Source organism: Scyliorhinus canicula, chromosome 12 (assembly GCF_902713615.1).
Source record: "Scyliorhinus canicula chromosome 12, sScyCan1.1, whole genome shotgun sequence".
NCBI classification, from domain to species: domain Eukaryota; kingdom Metazoa; phylum Chordata; class Chondrichthyes; order Carcharhiniformes; family Scyliorhinidae; genus Scyliorhinus; species Scyliorhinus canicula.
In genome coordinates, this window is record NC_052157.1 from 93960079 (window position 1) to 93980864 (window position 20786).

Sequence of the window (20786 nt, forward strand, 5' to 3'; positions counted from 1 at the left end):
CACCAGGATCTGGACCAAATGGGCAGCTGTGCCGGTGAACGGCAGATAGAGTTTATATTGGATAAATGTGAGGTGATGCATTTTGGAAGATCAGATCAGTGCGGGACGTACTCCGTTAATGGTAAGGAGTTGGGGAGAATTACAGAACAAAGAGATTTAGGATACAGCTTCATAGCTCCTTGAAGATTTAGTCGCAGGTGGACAGGGTGGTGAGGAAGGCATTCGGCATGCTAGGTTTTATTTGTCAGAATATTGAATACATAGAGTTGGCACGTCTGGTTGAAGTTTTAAAAAAAACATTGGTAAGACCGCACAAGGCATACTGTATTCAGTTCTTGTCATCCTATTATACGAAGGATTTTGTTCAGCGATAAAGATCGCAGAAGAGATTTACGGGAATGATAACAGGAAGTGGCGGTCTGAGTGATAATCACAGGCTGGATAGTCTGGGACATTTCTCCCTGGCGTGCAGGAGGCTTACGTATGATCTTCTACAGGTATATAAAGTAAAGATAAACATAGATAAGGTAGATAGTCGACATCTGTCCCCAAAGTGAGAGGAGTCTAGAACAAGTGGGGTAAGAAGGGAGATATATAGAAGAGACGAGAGGGGAATTTTCTTCACACAGATTGTGGTCAGCAGCTGGAAAAGGCTGCCAGCGACAGTCGTCGTGGCGGATACGATTGTGTCGTTTAAAAAACAGTTAGACTGTTAGATTGGCAGTTTGGGCACAGAAGGACATCGGCCAAATGCAGGCAAGTGGGACAAGCTTAGTGATGGAAACTTTCTGGTATGGAGAAGGTGCACCGAAGGACCTGGTTCCATGCTGTAAATATCTATGATTCTATGATACTAATTATCGAATTCTGTGACCAACAGCAATACGATCCCGCACACACCAATCGTGAGTGATCAATAAAATATCCAAATGGCGCAGTTTTTTTTTGTAATGATGAATTAAATGGCATACGAAGGTATGCAGTAAACAACACCAACTCTGTGCTACCTTTGATGGAAGAAATACCCTGTTGGGAGAGCAGTTGATAGAGAATATTCTCCACAGCGGCTGGATGAACGGAGCTCCTTAAACACATACGAAACTTGACACCAAGCATTCCACCACATGTTAACAGTGGCAGCCTGTGTACCATCTACAAGACGCACGACTGGAACTTACCAAGTAGTCTTATACAGCACCTTCCAGACAAACGAACGTTACACCTAGAAGGACGAGAAAAGCAGGCACCTATGAGCCCACTCTCTGGAGGTTTCCCTCCAAGTCACTCAACATCTTGACTTTAAAGTACATCGGCCTTTCCTTCAGGGGCGCTGTGACACATTTCTGGAGTTCCTTTCCTTCAGGGGCGCTGTGACACATTTCTGGAGTTCCTTCCCTAACATACAACTCAGGGGCTGCGGTGGTTCAAGAAGACAACTTTCCCCACCCTTTCAAATGCAACTAGCGATGGACAATAAATGCCAATCTATCCAGCGACAAACATATGCAATAAACCTTTTTTTCAAAAATTAATCATTTTGCGAAATGAAACGATAATTAGCTCCTAATTAACCAACTAAACGTGCACAAATGCCGTAAAATCCATGTAGGATGGGTGAGGTGATTTGTCACAAAAGTGAGCTACTGATTAGTGGTGACGAAATGTGATGTTGATCAGGTGTACACATCCCTAAAGATTAAAAAAACACTAACACAGTCTTGAATCGAAGATGTACTGGAACATTGAAAACTGTGACGTAATTGAAAATTAGTTATGTAATAGTTAACTAATGACAATATCTTTTGAATGCTCGGTATCGAGTAATAAGGATTTGGATGTAATGCATGGCACGTGACCGCATTCACGATTGGGGGATAAGAGCCCACCAAACGATGATTTCGATCTTCTTGTAATTTCCATTCTACCTACAGAGTTTGGGGAGCATCATTTATCAAAATTGATTTTCTATGGCTGAACACGGTGTATTAACAAGGAGACGACACACCATCCCTCACAATACACCGGTAGTAAACTATAATGTATGGTATATAAGTACAGAAATGCAAATACAACAATTGGCTACTATTGTAGAACATGGGACAGCACGGTTGAGAAGTAGTAGCATTGCGGTCACACGGCGCCGTGGTCCCAGGTTCGATGCCGGCTCTGGTCACTGTGCATGTGGATGTTGCACATTCTCTCCGTGTTTGCGTGGATTTCGCCACACACTCAAGATGTGCAAAGTAGGTGGATTGGACACGCCAAATTGCCCCTCAATTGGAAAATAAGAATTGGGTACTATAAGTTTTGAAAATTAACAATTGTGGCACATTCAGCCCATTCGGCCATCGAGTCTGCAACGAGAACATAAACCCTGACTTCCACCCTATCCCATAACCCCAACCAATATTTTCTGGTCACTAAGGGAAAGTTATCATGGCCAATCCAACTAACGTGCTCGTCTTTGGACTGTGGGAGGAAACCGGAGCACCTGGGGGACACCCACGCAGACACGGGGGAGAACGTGCCAACTCCGCACAAAATGAAATGAAATGAAATGAAATGAAAATCGCTTATTGTCACGAGTAGGCTTCAAATGAATTACTGTGAAAAGCCCCTAGTCGCCACATTCCGGCGCCTGTTCGGGGAGGCTGTTACGGGAATTGAACCCGCGCTGCTGGCTTGCCTTGGTTTGCTTTCAAAGCCAGCGATTAGCCCTGTGAGCTAAACAGCCCCTAATAATTGCTTAGTGTCACAAGTGGCTTCAGTGAAGTTACTGTGAAAAGCCCCTAGTCGCCACATTCCGGCGCCTGTTCGGGGAGGCCGGTACGGGAATTGAACCCGCGCTGCTGGCCTTGATCTGCATTACAAGCCAGCTGTTTAGCCCACTGTGCTAATCCAGCCCCTAGAACAGACCAATGACCCAGAGGGGAATGGGAAACCTGTGACGCTGGCGCATGTGAAGCCACAGTACTATGCACTTATGCTACTATGCTACCGTGCTGCCGTAATTGTCGGAAATGATAGCATATCATCCTTCTAAGTTGGGCGTTATTCTAATATTAACATAGCCATACATGCATTATTCAGATCAGCGGCCTGGCGGAGAAACTCAATATTAATTAAATGATCACGAGTGTGTAAGTTCCCATGACAAATTAACATTGGAAGTAACATATGCCCATTTGTCCTCCTGCTGATACCCGAATGCAATCGCTCATTTTTTTTCTGATTTCATGAATGGTAATTCGTGACAAAGGCAATGGTGGCAGCACAAATGAAATAGTCTACACGGTTTTGGCCCCTCTGTTGGACAAAATGTATACATAAATAATGGAATTAGCAGCATTTCACCTGAAGTTAACTCAACAACTGATGGGAGGAGGACAAATGTACATGCAACGCAACAAGATCAGCCTTAATTCTATTGAATTGCAGGACAGACTCGAAGGGCTAAATACCCCATGCTACTCCAAATTACTATGTTCCGAAGTGATGATGGTTGCATAGCCGGAGAAAGTAAAGAATCACCTTGGCTAAAGATATATAATTGCACAACTAAAATGCCAATGCCACGTATTTGAACATCAATGTTACAGGAAACAACATGCATTCGGAAACCTATTTTCTGTGGTTAGAAAATGCTTCAAATACTCAGCAGGTCACTGATAACTATTGAAAGAAATATATTTTGAAAATTCAATCCGTGGCCTTTTTGAAGTTGCCTAGCCCGCTGAGCAATTCTCGCATTTATACTGAAGTTATCTCAGGCTTTGCAAAGCGTTTCAAACGCAAAATGGTGATACTGACAACAGGCCAAGGTATGTCACCTGTTGATCCATTGATTCGATGGTGATGTTGACGAACTGCCTTGAGTATAAGTGCTGCAACGCCACGTGGTGCATTCTGAATGTAAACCTTGCCTGTTCTGAAAAAATTGCATCAAGTCCTTCTCACTAATTGAATTAGAGGCTCGGCACGTTGTTCAGAACTCGGCCATTTGACGCAACCGTCTTCCCGTAGAATTTAATTTGCAGGCGCTATCCCCGTATAGTTGTCGAACAGCCTACCAGAGCTAACCGAGCAACTGGACGGAACTTGCAACAGAAGAATTGCTGATCTTTTCCCTCAGTGTTCAGTATCGTGGTGATCACATTTCCTTTGTGGAGTAGAATGCGTGCTTTCTTGTAGGTTTTCTATTATGTCAAACACAAGCTGCCGAGGCTCACAAAGCCAGCGGTTATTGCCATACGCAATTGTCCACAAATTGTGTGCCTTTCCTGAGATCAGTTAAGACTGCACCAGATTAATTTGCTCTTGAAGCATTAGTCGATCAGAGAAGATCAGGTGAGTTTGCTTTCCGAAAGGCCGTAAGTGAACAACGTGCGTTATTAAACTAATCATGATGTGGAAATGCCGGGTTTAGAATGGGGTGAGCACAGTGAGAAGTCGTGCAATACCAGGTTGAAGTCCAACAGGTTTTCCTCGAATCACGAGCTTTCAGAGCACTGCTCCTTCCTCAGGCGAATATTCTTGATGCATTCACCTGAGGAGGAAGCAGTGCTCCGAAAGCGCCTGATTCGAAACAAACCTGTTGGACTTTAACCTGGCATTACAATAATCGACAGTGGATTCGTGGCATCAGTAGACTTTCAATTCCAGAATTGACTTCAATTTAAATTTCTCTGTGTGCTCCGTTGGAACCCGAAACCGTTTCCTCAGAGTATTACTTGATTATCTGAACTCAGTAACAATAGCACGAAGCTACATCCCTAAGTTGATGAACGTAAACCAGATTTCCAGACTTTGAATCAAGAGTATCCTTAATGCCAGCTTTTTTTGGTTATTTTTTGCTCGGACTAAGCGTTTTAATTCAAAATTAGTTTATTCAAGTGACATTGCACCAGCTCCCACGGGCTTTGAACGCATGCAGCCTGGTCTTCAGCCTCGGTCTTGAGATTACGGGGCAAATGAGAAGACCTCTGAGCCACGTTCTGCCTTATGAAATCGTCTTGTTTGCCAATAGTTCATTATGTATTGTACGGATGGCTTAAGTGATAACCGTAGGACGCACAATTACGTCTGAGTTCCCATGGTTACTCACTCTTGCTCAAACGGGATATGATAAGTTATCAAAAGTTTGCACCTCAGATGTGATGTGGTGCCTCGTGGCTGTTCATAGTTACTTCATTGAAGCCTACTTGAGACAATAAGCAATTATTATTATCAGGATTGAACCCTTTTCCTTTCTAAGTGGCTCGGATCTGGGAAGGGATCCCAGATGATATTTCACGAGTTCGACAACCACCATCAACTATCATGAGGGTGAGCGAGGTGGTGAGGGGGGGGGGGGGTGGGGTGAGAGCAAGATTTACGACGCGACCTTTGCTTCAACTATGTCCACTTTAAAGGCACATTTCCAAAGCAGCTCGACTTAATACGGAAAATCGTGACGACATTGTCAGGTTGCAGTTTCCCCAAAATATTCAAATCATTGAAGCACATAGAGAAATGCAGCACAGAACAGGCCATTCAGCCCACGATGTTGTGCCGAACTTTATCCTTCGTTAATCATAGATCATATAATTTTGGACACTAAGGGCAATTTATCATGGCCAATCCACCCAACCTGCTCATATTTGCACTGTGGGAGGAAACCGGAGCACCCGGAAGAAACCCCCGCACACGCAAAGAGGATGTGCAGACCCCACACAGAAAGTGACACAAGCCAAAATCGAACCTGGGACCCAGGAGCTGTGAAGCAATTGTGCTATCCACAATGCTACCGTGCTGCCCTTAAGAACAATTTAATCTACACTCCTTTATTCTACCATAATCCATGTACCTATCCAATAGAAGTTTGAGGGTCCCTAACGTTTCCGACTCAACTAGTTCCACAGGCAGCGCATTTCATGCCGCCACTACTTCTTAGGTAAAGAACCTACCCCTGACATCCCCCGTATATCTTCAATTTACCTTAAATTTATGTCCCCTTGTAATGGTTTGTTCCACCTCTGGAAAATGTCTCTGACCGTCTTCTCTATCTTTTCCCCTGAACATCTTATAAAACCTCTATCAAGTCGCCCTCTCATCCTTCTCCGTTCTAATGAGAAAAGGCCTAGCACCCTCAACCTTTCCTCGTATGACCTACTCTCCATTCCAGGCAACATCCTGGAAAATCTCCTTGCCCCTTTTCCAAAGCTTCCACATCCTTCCTAAAATGAGGTGACCAGAACTGCACACAGTACTCCAAATGTAGCCTTACCAAGGTTTTGTAAAGCTGCATCATCACCTCACAGCTCTTAAATTCAATCCCTCTGCTAATGAACGCTACCACACCATAGGCCGTCTTCACAGCTCTATCCACTTCACCGGCAACTTTCAACGGTCTATTTACATAGACACCAAGAACTCTCTGCTTCTCTACATTGCCAAGAACCCTACTGTTAACCCTGTATTCTGCATTCATATTTGTCCTTCCAGAATGGACAACCTCACACTTGTCAGGGTTAAACTCCATCTGCCACTTCTCATCCCAGCTCTGCATCCTATAATTGTCTCTTTGCAGCCGACAACAGCCCTCTCCACTATCCACAACTCCACCAATCTTCGTATCATCTGCAAAGTTACTAACCCACCCTTCAACTCCCTCATCCAAGGCATTAATGAAAATCAGAAACAGCAGAGGACCCAGAACTGATTCCTGCGGAAGGCGACTAGTAAATGGGATCCAGGCTGAATATTTGCCATCCGCCACCACTCTCTGACTTCTATCGGTTAGCCAGTCAGTTATCCAACTGGACAAATTTACCACTATCCCATGCCTCCTTACTTTCTGCATACGCCTACCATGGGGAACCTTATCAAATGCCTTACTAAAATCCACGTACTCTACATCCACTGCTTTACCTTCATCCACATGCTTGGTCACCTCCTAAAGAAGTCAATAAGACTTGTAAGGCAATCCCTACACCTCACAAATCCGTGCTGACTATATCTAATCAAGCAGTGTGTTTCCAGCTGCTCAGAAACCCTATCCCTTAGTACCGTTTCCATTACTTTGCCTGCCACAGAAGTAAGACTAACTGGCCTGTAATTCCCGGGTTATCCCTATTCCCTTTTTTGAACAGGGGCACGACATTCCCCACTCTCCAATCCCCTGGTACCACCCCTGTTGACAATGAGGACGAAATGATCATTGCCAACTGCTGAGCAATTTCATTTCTTGTTTCCCATATAATCCTTGGATATATCCCGTCAGGCCCGGGAGACTTGTCTATCCTCAAGTTTTTCAAAACGCCCAACACATCTTCCTTCCTAACAGGTATCTCCTCGAGCTTACCAGTCTGTTTCACACTGTCCTCTCCACCAATATGGCCCCTCTCGTTTGTAAATACTGAAGAAAAGTACTCGTTCATGACCTCCCCTATCTCTTCGGACTCAATATACAATCTTCCGCTACTGTCCTTGATCGGACCCACCCTCGCTCTAGTCATTCTCATATTTCTCACATATGTTAAAAAGGGCTTTGTGTTTTGCTTGAGCCTACCCACCAATGATGTTTCATGCCCTCTCTTAGCTCTCCTACTCCCTTTCTTCAGGTCCGTTCTAGCTACCTTGTCACCCTCCAGCGCCGTTTCTGAACCTTGTTTTCTCAGCCTTACGTAAGTCTCCTTCTTCCTCTTAACAACACATTCAACCTCTCTTGTCAACTATGGGTCCTTCACTAGACCATCTCTTCCCTGCCTGACAGGGACACACATATCAAAGACACGCAGTAACTGTTCCTTGAACCATTTCCAGATTTCACTTGTGTCCATCCCTGACAGCCTGTGTTTCCAACTTATGCACTTCAATTATTTTCTGACTGCATTGTATTTCCCTTCCCGAATTGTAAACCTTGCCCTGCTTTACGCACCTATCCCTCTCCATTACGAAAGTGAAAGTCACAGAATTGTGGTCACTACCTCCAAAATGTTCCCCCACTAACAAATCTACCACTTGCCCTGATTAATTACCAAGTACCTAATTCAATGTGGCCTCCCCTCTGGTCGGACAATCTACATACTGGGTTAGAAAAGGTTCCTGGACACACTGCACAACACCACCCCGTCCAAACTATTTCATCTCAAGAGTTTCCACTCAATGTTTGGGAAGTTGAAGTCACCCATGACAACTACGCTGTCACTTCTGCACCTTTCTAAAATCTGTTTCTCAAGCTGTTCCTCCACATCTCTGCTGCTTTTGGGGGGGGGGGGCTATAGAAAACTCCCAAAAAGGTGACTGCTCCTTTCCTATTTCTGACTTCCATCCATACTACCTCTGTAGGCAGCTCCTCCTCGAATTGCATTCCTGCAGCTGCTATACTGTCTCTAATTAATATTGCCACCTTTTACCATCCTCCCTAATCTTGTTGGAACATCTGTACCTGGGACCTCCAACAAACATTTATGCCCCTCTTCTATCCAAGTTTCCGTGATGGCCACCGCATCGTAGTCGCAAGTACTGATCCATGCCTTAAGTTCACCCACCTTATTCCTGATGCTTCTTGCGTTGAAGTACACACTCTTCAACCCATCTGCTTGCCTGCAAGTACTCTCCATTGTCAGTGTTACCTACCCCACTGCGTCTCCACACGCTTCGGCATCCTGAATATCGGCTCCCTTAGTTGCTGGACTACAAATCCGGATCCCATTCCCCTGCCAAATTAGATTAAACCCTCCCGAAGAGTACTAGAAAACCTTCCTCCCAGGATATTGGTGCCCCTCTGGTTCAGATGCAAGCCATCCTGCTTGTACAGTTCCCACCTTCCCCAGAATGCACTCCAATTATCCAAGCACAATTCACTGATCAACGCGATTGTCTGAGTCAAATGCTTTGGCAATGCGCACGAATGCAGTGCAGAATTTTCAAATTCTTGATCCTTGATTGGCATGTCAATATGGGATGTTAAGCCAGAATTCAATAATAGATGCTTCTCAGAATCCTTTAACCATTGGATGAAATCCGACTCGGAAGGCCATGTTTCAGGTTTTCTCTTGGTCTGGGCAAGGTGAATATACTTTGGTATTTTGCGCAGCATTGTTTATCTCCATTCCAAAAAAAATATTGATGCAAGTTAAACTTTTCTTATTCTGAGGTGCTACGTGGTGTACTGACGAAGGAAGATGGGACTTAGGTTGCATCATTAAATGAAATATTGTACTGTGGTAAAGGAAAATCAGATTTGGAGGCCTCTATTTTAAGATTGGCTAAATATTACTATGGTGAGAACTGGCGCTGACATCGAACGGAAGAGAGCAGCGAAGCGTTTGCTTATGCCACTGTTTCTCAGATGCCTTTTGTTTAGTGAGCAAAGGGATCTTCAAATGCAGTGCCTCAGTCAGAAATGTTGCTGGCCCCAGAAATATCCATACATGTGGGCGGACGGCCTTCAAGAATATTTACCAAAAGTGAGGATGATTAAGTGGAGACGGTCACTTTTACAGTGATACCCACTTCGCAAATCGCCAGCCATAGTGCCGCTTGTCACATCGGCACTCGTGAAGGTTGAATTTACTGAGGTTTTCGTTCGACATTTTTTGTGCTGCATTATTGTCGTTTGATCTTGTCTGCTTCCTGCTCAAGTATCTGCCAAGTAACAAAGCACCTTATCACCACAACAACTTGTTCCGGCGGGGACGTGTATTCAGACATGTCGGGCAGGGTCTCCGGTCTCCGATCAACATGTTACTAGACGGCGCGCCGTTCCCTGGAGACTTGTCATTGAAATCTCCCATTTAGGCTATATCATTCCGGCGGGAACCCCTCCGGCAGGGGTGTGCTGCCGGAGCGAAAATAACCCGCAATGGTAGTCTTTCACCACCCGTTCTGCGGCTGAGGACTTTATGGACCGCAAGTTGTCTAAAACTTCCGCCCTGCGATGTCGACATTGCTTTCCTCCCAAAGAAAATAGATCTCCTGCCATTATTGAAGTCAGTTTTCAAACGCACGTTCCTTTCCAGGTCATGCCGACTCTGAACACGGTGAAGACCGAGATGTGTATGTGGCGGGAGACAAGACGAAGTCCGAAGTTTTATGGGTTATTATTCAGGAAGCCATTCGTGTTCTCTTTTTCTGTAAAAAAAAACGTTTTCTAAATGGGACCTACGTTCTAGTGATTGATACGCAGCAGGCTGCATCCAATTCTAATGTACGGCATTGGGGACCCACGCGAAGGAAAGTTCGGGAACGTAATGTTAGAAAGTCAAATTAATAGAAAATTAACCACGGGTGAAATATAATTAGTAGGGTTAAGTCTAGGTCACAATACTTGTATCTATCTCAATAAACATATGTTCACGCATTTTTGAACTGCTTCGATCCTCTGCCCCAACGGTGTTGGCGATGGGCTGGCATGGATTCAGAAGGTGAGCCAAGTAGATTATGCCGGTGGTGCTGGGCACAGGTGTTGTAGGAGGACAGAGGCCAGGGCCCCTGTGTATTCTGAAGCGACCTCCGGGGTCGCACTCGGAGGCGGCAGGGGATGCAACCAGGTCTGTAGGGGTGCCGTGTGTTATGGTCTATCCGATGAGTGACTCAGCCCTTCATAACGCTCCGCTACCCAAACCCATCGACTCCCGGTCACCGTCTCCCCGTTGCCCCCGTCCCTACTACGGAACCCGACCCCAACCAACCACGCCAGGGGTTGGATGGGACCGGGAGATGGAATTCCCGGCATGTCTGCAGGGACCACACCAGATCAGGAGTCAGACATTTTTAAACGATGTAGAGAATCAGAGCTCATCGCGGAGCAGATAGTCACCAACTACCATCTCAGTTTTTCAAGCTGATTCTAGGGAACTCTGGGCCATAGTCCAGCAGGTTTTAACCCCAGCAGAGTACCGCAGTCACCTCAGCAACTTGAATTATGCTAGCCACGCCGCACATCAGCAAGCCCATGCCTTTGACGATTATAGCCCATAAACATCGCTGCTATCTGATACCTCAAAACTATAAAGACTGAGGAGCCAGAGACATTTCTGGAACGCTTTAATGAAATCTCCTGTGGGCATTCAGCCCACTTGCTGTACCAAAATGGTCCGAATTCCCCTCAATATTGTGCTATGTTAATGCATAGCTTACCACCTTCCGTTGCCACTGCCGTGAAATGTAATAATATGAATTGGACAGAGAACGACCCTTCCCAGATGGCTCAGGCAGTCAGATTTTAGTGGAAGGAGGGTGTAGGAGGGATGTAGGCTCAGTTACAAGGTTTAAGACTGAGTATGTGATGAAAAAGGATAATCTGAGACACCAACCAGCGGCAGATACAGTGGCTTACCAGCTGGAAACCCAATATTGTGACCTTGGGTGGGTGGATCAACACGGGGGAGGATATCAAACCCACTCAAATGGACCCACAGCCCCTCTTTATGGCCCATCGTATGCACCAACAGCTTTACAACTGCCGCCCCCTCTGAGGGGCCATTGGTCTACTGGGAAAAGAGGACGGGGCGGATATAGAGGGAACAATGCATTTTTTAATTGTGGCCGCACAGATCACTGGCATCAGGAATGCCCCTTTAAAAGAGGGGTAGCAGAAGGAGACTACCCGTCGCAAATGAGGGGGTACCCACCATGGTGAGGACAGACGAGGTACACGGATTTCTCCCAGAGAAACCCTTTCCCAACACAAGATTGACTAGCTAATTTAGTCATAAGGACTCTCCAATCGGACAGGGAACCTATTATCTTTCTGCAGATAGAAGATCGACATTACCCATTTGTAATCGACACTGGAGCAGCCTTGTCTTCGGTGCAATCAGAACCTCGGCTACCACTATCCGACCACACACGGCGTTTCTCGGGTTTCAAGGACAGGTGTGTGAGTCTCCTATTTCTGAACGTGTGACAGTCCCTTATGAGAATAAGTCTACAGATCATCAGTTTGTCGTGACTACTGGATTGGACTGTAACTTGTTGGCCCGAGATTTACTGTGCATCTTCCAGCTACAGCTGGAGTGTGGAGACGAAGGGGTAACGGTCAAATCATGGAGGATGAGACAACAGTGCTATATTTCTATCACACCCCAGTGTTGGACGTTAGACATTGAACATTCACTGCACCACATTATCCTAGCCTATGACAGAACCGGGCAGAACAGGGAGTTGGAGGACAAATACCGGCTGTTAATTGGGACCGAATGGCCAGTCAAGTTTACAGCCACAGTCACGGGAAAAGAAGGTATAGACGATTTTGTTACAATACCACCACATTTATGGCCACAGTCAGCTTCTGTAGGCCCTCATATTACACGTCACGCCCACGACCAGTACCATGCAAAGGATCTGGGGCCTATGGTAAGGAGGGCAGTGGATTATTCAGATACAACAGAGTGCGCACTTCAAGTCATGATAGACGGCACGTCCATAAAATATTTTGAGGTCCGTGAAACGATTAACACTCGACGTCAGCATCACCTGGGACGTGACGTTTTGGAATATGTCAACCCACAGGTCTGGGCAGAATACCCATCACAAGTGGGTCAGGCAAATGTTACACCCATTAAGTTAACGATTAAGCACCATGTAACGCTGCCTTCCATTCTAAAATACCCCCTGAAACCCCAAGCTGCCCCGTCTACAGACAAATTAATCCGAGAGCTATTGAAACAGGATATTCTTGTCCCTTCCCAATCAGAATGTAACACCCCATACTTGCAGTGCCCAAGCCAGGCAAACCAGACAAGTACCGGTTAGTACAGGATTTACGTTCAATCAATGCCGTCGCACAGCCGTTACATGCTCTTGTCCCTAATCCTGCCAACATACTGGCTCATATTGCAGCTCGAGCCCAGGTCCTCGCCATAGTTGACCTCCAGCACGCTTTCTTTGCCGTTTCACTCGCATATGAAAGCCAATATTTGTTAGCCTTCACTTACAATGGACAGCAGTATACCTGGGCCCGACTGCATCAGGGATTCGTCAACGCACCTTCTCTCTTCTCCAGATGTCTTCAGACCCAACTCCAGGCCTTGACATTCGAGCATGGTTCCACTACAGTGCAGTAAGTAGGTGACCTATTGGTGGCGAATACCGACGATCCTAGTAACAGGGATGATGTGATCCAGTTATTAAACCACCTATCCTGGTTGGGTAACGTAGTTTCACAATCAAAGGTCCTGGTGGCTCAGACAAAGGTCAAGTTCTAAGGCGTTTTTCTTCCAGCCACAGACAGAAGTCTCGAATCCAGTAGGATTGAACCTATGACGCTCGATCTGCAGGTAGACAGAGTCACTAGTCGGTGAACCTGTAGGTGTTCAGATTGTCACATGTGCTATGGTCCTGGGGCTGCCAGGGCCCCATGTCCTTCCTGTCCTAGGCCTCATCCGCATTGCACTATTCTGACGAGGCCTCGCATTCATTCTCCTCATATAGTATTTCCCCCCACTTTTGGGTGACGATCCAATTGGCCACCATGATCTGGGAGGCCATTCTAGCGTGATACTGTTGTCGACCGTCTACGCCTCACGGAACCACATATTGTACAATCTGATACATCGCTCAACCACGCTGCTCGTCGCAGCATTTGCATTGTGAGTGTCGTTCTTCACGTTGGTCTGTAGCTGACTGATAAGCGTAGTGAACAACGATTGAAGCAGTTAACCGCTGTCATCCAGGAGAGAACCCATCACCCTGCGGAATCGTTCTCACTGTGTCGGGCACCCTCAAGTGCTCGAGGATGAAAGCATTGTGCTGCCCCAGTATCGCGTAATGTGCAGCCAAACGTAATACGCCAGCTGTACATTCAGTGAGTGAAATCCCATTCAGCTTTTTTAAGGACACGCCCTCATGCAAGGGGTTCTTGTCAGGAGACAGGCATCCCATCGGTCACCACTTGACTTGACGTATCCAGGCAACGGCAGACACTCACGCTGCATGGATACCTTGGTGGGCTCGGTCCGTATCCAAATTGATGTATTTTGCATGAGGGCAATAAGGGATGCTGTAAAGGCATTGATGCACCTGTGCACGGAGGTGTGGAAAATCCCAACCGTTCCTTGTAGAGAGCCAGGAAGAACACGGTTGAAGTATAGGGCGACCATCGCCTTGACAGATCGCGGGGGTGGCAGGCCTCTTCTGAAGCCCATGTTGCCAGATCCGGCATGATCCGGCACAGACGTTTCACGGTCTCTGTACACAGCCACAATCATCAGGGGCACTCTCGGTCATCAGGTTCACCTGATGCTATTGCTATTGATACAGACGAAGCCTGAGGCGATACTTCTGTCCCTCCTCCACCACGACCTGTTTGATAGCCGGCCCTCCATCTTCACCATCTGGCTCAAGCCCATTTGGCTTAGGCACCTCTTGTGAGGAATTGCCCCTCGCAGTTCCTATTCATGCAGCCACAGTGCTTCCACGAGGCAGATACGAACAACACCCGGCTCGATACCAAGTCCGTTCTCTGCTTAAGATAAAGGGCGGACATGTTAGCACGGTGAATACTCCAGTGCCTTCCCAGGTCCATGGGGCCCAACGGTGGCCCTCACCTGCACTTCAACCGCTGTGAACGCATACCAACCCCACACCCAGCTGCTGACGACACGTCGCCCTCTGCACGGCACACCGGGCCCTCCCCGTGTCTGGCACTGGTGAATGTTTGTCCAACCCCCCCCCCCCCCACACACACACACACACACCCATCGGCGCAGGCAGGGGAACGGAGGCTGGTGCTATCTTTTCTAGCAGTATGTTCTATGGCCCAGGTCTCGGTCCTCCTGAGGGGTATACTTTGGGTGGGTCGTGTGCTACCCCGCCAGATGTATGTCGCCAGCTTGTGCGGGGGGGGGAGGGTGCGGGAGGGCGGCTGGATGTGGCTTGTGAGTGCCCTGCACCAACCACTATCGCCATGCCTGAATGCAAGTGTGCGGGCATGGCCCACGGCTAGAGTACCGCCAGGGTATGTCAACCTTTAACGATCGTATGTGCTATGTGACGTGAGTCATTTGCGCGGTGTACCAGCTTTCTTTATTTGTCTCGGGCAGGAAGTTTTGATTAGCGACACAGTTGACAGGCAGGGTTAGCTGTGAGCCGAAGGTTCCGTGAGATGGGTTAGCTGAGTGTGTTACTGAGTGTCGTCTGCACTGTGAGGGACACTGTGCCTGGGAGGTTGTCGATGCCCACAGCATATGTTTTCGCCAGTCTAGGAGCACACTGCGCAACGTCCAGCAACCCCCCCCCCCCCCCCCACTATTTAGGCTAATATCGAGGCGCTAATTAATGGTGTTCCTTTGTACTCCTGACATCAATCTCAATTTTCAACTGGCTTGCGATTGCAGCGTCGCTGCCCCACATGTTTCCGGAACTGTCCAGGATTAGTAAACACTTCGACCCCGACGTCTGTGATGAATCCGTCCTTGCTAACTTAATTGGCGCGCGAAATTCTTTCATTGTTACGATTTACTTTTCCCACCAGTCGCACCACCGCTACGTGCAGATTCCGGGTGCGTGGTGTGGCATCAATGATAAATCTCACTGATTAGTGGTGGGATTGTCGAATCCGACACCTGGCGAAAAGTGTTCCGCTGAAGGTGGGGGAACAAAATAACTTTCCTAAGTACTTCTTGACTACAATTTGCATCTTATTTATAACACTGTGAATTGAAATACATGCACACGGAGCCCAATCAGGAGCCTATTATTTGCACCACTCAATCTGCCCACAGCACATAAATTATTGGGTTGGACTTTGCAATCGTCCAGCCGCGTTGTTCCATGCGACACACATTTGCTGAGAGCAGGTATTCTCTGAGCACAACTAGCCAGTGAGATTTTCCAATCAAGGCATAGCACGCCACTAGAAACCCATGGCCAGTCGTTGGTTTCCAGCGGGAGAAGAGAACCACTACGGTCGGAAATATTTGGTCATTATGTCCTAGTCTTGTGCAATAACTATCTCGAACTAATTCATTTATATTAATATCCCTCTGTTATCTTGGCCGGAATTATCCAGTCTTTGGTATTCCTGCAGCCCACATCGATGGATTCCGGGGCTCGTGGTGTGTTTTATATGGGTAATCCCATTGACAGGCTACGGGGAAAATGAATATCCCCGCAAACCACACATAGCAGAGAACCATGCTGCTTGGGGACTGGAGAATCCCGCCAATTATGTATTTGTTCCCATGCCTCTGCCTAATTAGCTTAATTAGAGCAGCACGGTAGCATCGTGGCTAGTACTGTGTCTCCACAGCGCCAGGGTCCCAGGCTCGATTCACTGCTGGGTCACTCTCTGTGCCGAGTCTGAACGTTCTCCTCGTGTCTGCAGGGGTTTCCTCCGGGTGCTTCGGTGGCCTCCCACAGTCCAAACACGTGCAGCTTAGATAGATTGGCCATCCAGAGTTTCCCTTAGTGTTGAAAAAAGTTAGGAGGTGTTATTGGGTTCGGGGGGGGGAGGGTGAAAGTGAGGGCTTAAGTGGGTCGCTGCAGACTGGATGGGCCGAATGGCCTCCTTCTGCACTTTATGATATATGATCTCTATGAGCTCTATGATTAATTGTCCCGAATGGCGCTACCAAAATTCCAGTCAGGAAGGCACTTCTTGTTTTAAGGTGCAAATTGCCCGCAGTGGCTTCTTTTGTTAAACGACTACTAAACACTTTTCCCTGCACTATCTTTTCCTCCGTGGGTTCGTCTGATTTCTCCTCCTGTTTAGATACTCACTGTCGCATGGGGAGGGATATAACGCAGAGGATACAGATTGTGTTCTGCTACATCTTAGGCCAAGATTCGTTGATACCTGTCCGCATTGCTACTGCCGTCAGCGAGGAAGGAGAGTTTGGCGCTCAGCCAGATCTCCCATTCGCTGCAGCTGAACCAGGGAGCACAAGTGCCACGTGCGGAGGGACAATCACCCTCTTAATTTACTGCATTCACTGTGTACTATGAATATTTGCTGTTCCAATGCCCGCTCATGGTTCTGTTCGACAGCTCATTGACAGACTAGACCCTGCTACTGCAACGAAACCAAGTTATATTGGATTCACATCTGTAGCCACATTGATCCGCACCGATTTCCATAAAAATCAAATTCTGAATTATTCAGCCGTTCAATGACAGCGGCATTATTTTGTTGTGCTAAGAGAACTCCCCTGCCCGCTGTCTGTTTGCGGCTAGGGTGGCTTACTACCCATTGGCAAGAGGCGGTTGTGGAGAGTCCCGTCGCCAGTGCATGGCGCACCCATATTAACTTTCCCCACCAGCAGAGGTACAAGGACGGAGTCTTAAAATAGAATGCAGCCCCGAGTCACATATCACTCATCGCCCCGTCTTCCGTCTAAACATAGTCCCGCAATACAACCCCCTCCTCCTCCCACGAGGCAGAACGTGGCTTGGCTCCACCTGCTTTCTACAGAGAAACCTAGGTCCCATTAATATTCGTAACTGAATATTGGTGGGATGAAAGGATGCATTCAAGAGGCATACCAAATTACCTGTCGGCTCCGTTACGAATACCATGAAATACCTCAATCTATCATGCCATTCAAAGTCTGACGTTTGTGTGTAACTACATATATCAATGTGTTGTCCGTGAAAATCGTAACCTCACGATATACAGTGACGACGTAATTTGTTGCTCGATTCTGCAAAGCAGAACCAAGCTTCAGCACCTTATGGCATTCCCTGCACGACAGCTCTCATGGACAGGAGAAGCGCCTGTCATCCCCAAAGTCTAAAGAAGTCAGAGCAGCTCAGCAATTTTCAATCACAGTAATTAACCGCACTGCTGTTAATAAATCATTAACGGGCTGAGGAAACTTAATGATACTGACATACCCTCCTGCCATTCACAAACCTTGCGGACATCAACAATCCTCAATCTATTATTGTAATCATAACCCTCGCATATAGAGCGATAAAATATTATTTGTCAGCAACATGTTGAATATTATTATTGCTCATTATTTTATCATTTTAAACTCAAACGTGTCTGGATGCAGTTACCAACCAGCAATAATTCCCAAACATTCACCCGGCAAATGCATTGTTTATTCAAGAAGGTATTCATGCAATATTAAGAAACTGTATTACTGCAGATGATGTGGAATCTGTCTCCGTCGAATTAAGAAGCATTAAGGGCAAATAACATTTGTAGGGGTGCAATACAGTCACTAAATTGTAACGGCAATGTTGGGAATAGCATTAGACAGGAAATCTGGGATCCATGTCATAAAGTAACATCTGTAATTGTAAACGATGTAATTTTCTTAGAATTGTGTGACGCAAAGTAACAACTGTGAAAAAGAGGATGAATTTCTGGAGTGTATACGGCATGGTTTCTTTTTTGAATCAGAACGTTGAGGAACCAAGAAGGGAACAGGCTATCTTGAATTGGATCAGGCAGCTATCCAGTTGTGAGAGAACCATTGGGGATGAGTGACCACATATATTAGAATTCTTTATCAAGGTGAATAGTGAGGGAAATGATTCTGAAATCAATGTCCTGGACCTCAAGAAAGGTAACTGCGATAGTATGACGAATGAGCCGGCCACGTCGTACTGGGACACATTGCTGAAAGAAAGGACAGCGGATAGGTAATGACAGGCATTCAAAAATGAAACGGTGAACTCCAAAAGTTGTTTATACCTTTTTGGTGCAAGAGGAGAAAGGTAACTGTAACGGCAGCATGGTGGCGCAGTGGTTAGTATTAGCCTCACGACAGAAGATTAAGACCATAAGACCACAAAACATAGGAGACGAATTAGGTCACTTGGCCCATCGAGCCTGCTCCGCCATTCAATCATGTCTGATACGTTTCTCATCCCCATTCTCCTGATTTCTCCCCATTACCCCTGATCCCCTTATTAATCAAGAACCTATCTATCTCTGCATTAAAGACAATCAGTGAATTGGCCTCCGCAGCCTTCTGGGACAAAGAGTTCCACAGATTCACCACCCTCTGGCTTTAAAAAAAAATCTTCTTCATCTCTGTTTTAAAGGATCGTCCCTTTAATCAGGGATGGTGTCCTTTGGTTCACGTTTTTCCTCCAACTTGGTTGCCAGGTTTGATACCGGCTCTGGGTTATTGTCTGTGTGGAATTTGCACATTCTTCCCGTGTTTGCGTGGGTTTTGCCCCCACAACCCAAACATCATTTACCCTGGGCAGGAGGGTAGCATGGTGGTTAGCATAAATGCTTCACAGCTCCAGGGTCCCAGGCTGGGTCACTGTCTGTGTGGAGTCTGCACGTCCTCCCCCTGTGTGCGTGGGTTTCCTCCGGGTGCTCCGGTTTCCTTCCACAGTCCAAAGATGTGCGGGTTAGGTGGATTGGCCATGCTAAATTGCCCGTAGTGTCCTAAAAAAGTAAGGTTAATGGGGGGGGGAGGGTTGTTGGGTTACGGGTATAGGGTGGATACGTGGGTTTGAGTAGGGTGATCATGGCTCGGCACAACATTGAGGGCCGAAGGGCCTGTCCTGTGCTGTATTGTTCTATGTTCTATCTGCAGATAGGTGGATTGGCCAGGCTTTATTCCCCTTAATTGGAAAACAAATTGTGTACTCTCAAATTAGAAAAGAAATGAAAGGTAACTCAAGTCCAACCATGGCTGACAAGGACATTCAGAGATAGTATTAACTTCAAAGAAGAGGCATACAAATTAGCGAGTAAAGAACAATCCTGAAGATTGGGAGCAGATAAAAAAGAACAACAAATAAAGAGCAAGGGACTGATTAAGAAGTGGAAAATTAAATTTCATATAAACAAGGGGGGGGACCATAAACACTGACTGTAAATGATTCACTAGGTATACTCAGAGAAAACTGACAAATAAAAACGAATTTCGGCACCTTCCAGGCATATACGGAGGAATTCATAACAGCGAACATATAAATGGACAAGGAACAGAATTCGTACTTTGCTTCTGTGTTCATAAAGGACGATATCAATAAAGTACCGATAGTTGTGATAAGCACAGATGTTACTCAGATTCTGAAGGAAATTAGTATTAGTAAATACATTGTTTTTGGGAAATTACTGGGATTGAAGGAGGACAAATCGCCAGGGACTGTGATCTTTATTATAGAGTACTTAAGGAAGTGACCCGGGAAATAGTAGATACATTGGTGTCCATTTGTGAAAATTATTTCGACTCTGGAATGTTTCAAACAGATTGGAGTGCAGCAACTGTCACCCAACTATTCAAGAAACAATTTTGAGAGAAAACAGGGAACGATAGACCAGTACGCCTAACGTCTGTCGTAGGGAAGTTGCAGATGTCGATTATGAAGGATTTCAAACTCAGCATTTGGAACGCAAAAGCATTGAGTCAAAGTCGGCTTGAAATTCGGAAGCAAAATCAAGCTTAACAAATCTACTTAAATTCTTCGAAATAAAATAAATAAATAATAACCTTTATTGTCTCAAGTAGTATGACATCAGCACTGCAATTAAGTCACTGTGAAAAGCCCCTAATCGTCACAATGCGCTGCCTCTTCGGTTCGACAGAGGGAGAATTCAGAATACCCAAATTACCGACGAAGTACGTCTTTCGGGACTTTCTGGGAGGAAACCGGAGTACCCATTCGAATCCCACACGACACAGCGAGAACGTGCAGACTCAGCACAGACAGTGGCCCAAACCGGGAATCGTACCTCCGACACTGGAGCAGTGAAGAAGCAGTGCTGGTGTAACGAGTAGAGATCACCGCGGATGAATGTGGTTTACTTATACATCTAGAACGCTTTCGTGAAGTCTCAAATCACAGATTAATACGTGAAGTAAAAACGCATGGAATTATGTTCG